A 4,531-nucleotide genomic window follows, 5' to 3' on the forward strand; every position below is an offset into this window, starting at 1 on the left:
CCGGCCAATTGAAGTCAAATTAATGTGTGTTACCTGCAGAATTTATGTTTGAATTCTCAAACGGATTGCAATTAATGCAATTTGTTCCACTATAATTTGCCAAGATTAGATCTGGTGGTTACTTCCAGTTTTACTAAAATGCACAAATTAATAATAAATCTCTGCAATATGGTCTCTGTTTGCACTACAGATGGTTTCATAAGAGATATTGAATCATAATGAACAACCATTCATGTTAATGGTATAAATTGTCATGAAGTGACGATGCATATTGGCAATAACAGATTTAAGCACCTGTAGGTGATTGTACTTTAACGTTTTGTGTAGAGTGGTGAGGTAGGATGGACTTTATGTTTCTGTGTCCTGCCTTCGGAACGGCAGCCCATTCATATTTGAGGTGAATCTTGAACTGGATGTTCATGTCTGGGATGTACTTCAAACACCTGACAATAGGATCACCCGTTTTTCTACCTAGTTTTATAGACTTGTCGTAGCTTCCACACTTAGAATATTCCTTGAAGAATGTGTGATCCGAATATTTGTTTTGATGAGTTTCTTGTTTTGCTCTTGCCATCATGAAGAAATGGAAGTAGTCTTGGAGGACCTCGATGCGTGTTTTTCGAAGCGATGTCTTTATAGTTGAGTTTACACTGTTAATTTCCATTTGTGTTTGTCATTTGATGTAATGTTTTTGTTCAATTGTTCTTCCATGTGTTGTTGAAAACAAGCTGAGAGGAACATTTTCTAGTGGGGCATTTCTGTATTGGTAACCACAGTTGTCGCTGTCGATAATGGTTTTCCGGAAGTCCAGCTTTTCCTTTAGGAAATCCAATAGACATGAAGCTAACTCATTTGCCATAAAACCCCCTTCTGCTTCATGACACACGTAACAAGTAGTCTGACGTGTTGCAGCATCCGATAGCGTAAAGTTATGAACGGCGAGTTTCGTTTTGTAATGTAAGGCTGATGCGGAAGATCCATTGAAAGTACGGCCGTTTTAGGTTCATCACTGGCTAGATATTTGATGGCTTCAGATTTATCTCGTTCCTTTTCTTTGCGCTCTGCCTCCTTTTCTAGAATGTGAGCATTCCAAAAGATCTTCCAGCACATTGTCAACTTCACGACTGATGCAAAAGTCGCACATAATATATATCTTTGACATGAACAGCGACAGGTGATTCTGCTTGAATGCTTCTTCCAGGCCGGGTCTGTTGAGAGGCCGCCTCCCGTGGTCTTGGTAGAATTGTGCATATATTTTGTAGATATCTGAGTTGCTTTGATAATTATTGGTTCTAAGTTTCTTACAAATCATTCACCCAACCCAGTTCAATTCAGGAACATCTTTTAACACTTGCACCTTATGGCCACCTTTTAAAAGTGTTTATTGAAGGTATTCCCTATCTGTTTAGTCTCTGAATACCTCCTCTGAGGTCCACTAGTCATCCCATGAAAGGGTCCACACTAAATCAAAATTAGAATGTCTATCAACTTCAGAGAGCCCTTTACATTTCAGAGTCCAGCTCTTGCAATCACAGTTTGGTTTCAATAACTTAGCTGGGATTTTCAGTGAACCTTTACGTATTCCGATCCTGTCCTGATCCACGGATAGCTTTTCGCTTATTTGTTGCCACTCCTAAAAACCCTTTCTTTTCCTCTGTGGAGCATCATTTATGCTGGCATCACAAATGGGCTGTGTCTCGGGATCAAGCTCCAGGAAAAGTGGCTAAGGTGCCTGAATATGGTCTACAAATCGTGTTGCTGTGACCTCGAAGGTAGTAATTCAGCATCTGACTTACAGTTGCCTAGTGACACGTCAGTATGGTTTGGGGTATGATACCAGGCGACACCGGTGTTGGTGCAGACTCAGTCTGGGATGAAGTCCTTATCTCCACATATCAGGAACAGCCCTGGAAAGGACTGCGACATGGTGGATGGGGTCAATTCATGGAACGTGGTCTGCTCAGTGGTTTCCAAACCAGCCCCTGTAGTGTATAAAGATCTAGGTGATGAGCACAGTTAGAAGGAGATATTCAATGCAGATTCGGAAATGTCCGTATTACTTGTGTTGTTGAGGCACAAATTGTTCACAATGTCCTCTAAAGACTTCAGAGTCATCAAGACCACGGTTAAGTTCAGTACTTTGCGGTCTCAACCACAACTGGAGGATTTGACTACACAGCGGATTCATAGTCTGAGACTCCCCCGGGGCGGTGCCACTGACAGAAATGTCTTTAGGCCATTACCAAAGGGGGGGGGGGGGGAGACATTTTCTCGTTCTAGTGCACAGTAGAATTGTAAATGGACTGATCTAACAATGTCATGCTCATAACTGTGCCTGAACTACGACAGGGAACTGCTGCTTTTTCTGTCCTAATCCTTATTATCGTCATTTTCCTCTACTTCTTCTGTATGTTTGTCACACTCTTGTGACCCGCTATTTCCGGGGTGCTTTGATAGTCGAAGCAGACTTTGTGCTGCTGAAGCTAGAGAGGCGAGCAGAGTAAGTCTTATTCCCTGTAAGGACTTCTCTGTTGACATCCACCCCTTGGCGCTCGTCTGACCGTATGCAGTTGCGGGCGCTGTAAAACCTGTACTAAAAAAAAGATAGTCTGAGAAGATGCGAAACCTTACCCTCTCTTTGATAAACAGAATGGCCTGTTGACATCTGGAGAGTGCACAGATCTGTCACCTAGTCCTAGTAAGGACTACCGTCACCTGTCATTTCAAGGTGTGACTGTTGACTTAACTTAAATGTTAACTACGTTTGTGCTCGATGAGAACATCTTGATTACCAGCACGTTAGTCATCCTAATGAATGGATCTTTAATATATTTCCACAATGTAAGTACTTCACGTATGACCATATTTGAACTTCTGAACTGACTGAAATAAAGTGAATGAATAAAAGAATGAATGAATGTAAGGATGACTGAATGAATGAAATATTTCTTTATTCCGTCAGATACATTAAATGCACCAGACAATGTCAGTTATGGGTGCTTCAATTAAGCTAATTCATAAAGAAGGCTCATCCAGAAACTCGTATAAGCAAGTCGCTCTCTCAAACCGGGAGTGATGAAACCACGCAAAAGCAGATCGGCGCACCGGGTGAGGGTTGCGAGGTTTCATCACGCCAGGATATCATGGGGGCAAACATACGAGTTTTTTTTATAAAGTTTTTTTTCATACTTTCTCTTACTAATTTAACCTTGTGCTTTTGACACACTGTGAAAAAGGACTGGGAGAAGACATTAAGCCAAAAAAACGAATTTCGAAAAAATTGAGGGTTACGAGGTTTCATCACTCCACCAGCGTTATGCAATCAGCACGTTACTGCAATTGTCAAGGATCGGAAAGGAGTGCATGCGCCGGGCACAGACACAGACAGTGCCTACAGACTACAGAGCTGAATTTTGAGTTCTAGAATCTAGATCTAAGTCTAAGTCTAGATCTAGAATCTGTGTTCTAACTGCCTGGGGCAAAAGGTAAAGGAAAAACATTCCAGTGATTTCGAGTGAGGACTTAAGAATGAGTCAGCAGATAGATCTAGATCTAGTATCCTTAGACAAAGACTGGACAGACTGTTTTAGACGAAGGATTCATTATTTCATCTTGATCCAAGCGTAGGCCTAATCTATAGTTTAAGTTTGTAGGCCAAAAATCTATTTTGTGTTTGGTTAGTCGAAACATAAAGACACACAAAGATCAGTAGGCTAGACTGAAAATGATATAATATAGTGACCTCCACTACTGGCCTCGGGTTTGCTTTAGAAAGACCATGTTAAGTATTTTATTTTGTAGGCCCTTCTATTAAAATGCATGCATGCATCTAGGCCTACATTAAATCAGCATTTCTCGATGTTGATAAACTTTATAAAGTGAAGTCTCCGCCTATAATAATTTAAGATCCCACCGCTTACAATCCCAGTTCGCTTAAGATCCTGCTGTTTTAAGAAAACATAATTTTTGCTACATACAAAAAGTCACCCCTAACATCCCACTCTGAAGGACAATATTTGGCGCATGGCTAACATCTTGCATTTGAGATGATTTATAATTTATGGAACCAAAACCCGCGAATGGGTGCATAGCTGATCAGCCGAGCTGTAAGATTTGCGATCATCGTACTGCCCGTTGCATCACAGATCATCCGCTCTCATGAAAGTGATCACCAGCTCCTTTGTGAATCCCATTGAAAAGGTACAATGTTTGCCTCAGACAGGATACACACATACCCAGGTGTGAACTTAAATGTAGATCGATGTGATTTTGTTCCCCAAACATTTGGGCTTGCACCTGTGCTGATCTCTACCTGAACTTACATAAAATAAGCTGGGAGGGTATAATTAGATAGAGGTCCAACAAGTCCACATGAAATGGGATCACATTTAATTGTGAACTTGTCAGTGCTTTTAATTGTTACCATGATCTCTGCAACTGTAGTTCTCTGCACCCTGCTAGTAATCTTTTTTAATTGATGCGGTCACAGTGCAGTGGAGCGTTATGATAGAGGGGGGGAGGGGGGATATGG

At 41.2% G+C, this 4,531-nt stretch overlaps 1 protein-coding gene across 1 annotated transcript in view; it reads left to right on the plus strand.

Annotated features, from left to right (window-relative positions):
* Positions 1-3,535: 3,535 nt before the first annotated feature.
* The window catches only part of LOC101864173 (aldehyde dehydrogenase, mitochondrial), a gene marked incomplete in the record, with an annotated part of 34,989 nt that continues 33,993 nt past the window's right edge, over positions 3,536-4,531 (plus strand). The window contains 1 exon segment of the mRNA XM_013087137.2: positions 3,536-4,200.

This window comes from Aplysia californica, unplaced genomic scaffold, assembly GCF_000002075.1.
Source record: "Aplysia californica isolate F4 #8 unplaced genomic scaffold, AplCal3.0 scaffold00549, whole genome shotgun sequence".
NCBI classification, from domain to species: domain Eukaryota; kingdom Metazoa; phylum Mollusca; class Gastropoda; order Aplysiida; family Aplysiidae; genus Aplysia; species Aplysia californica.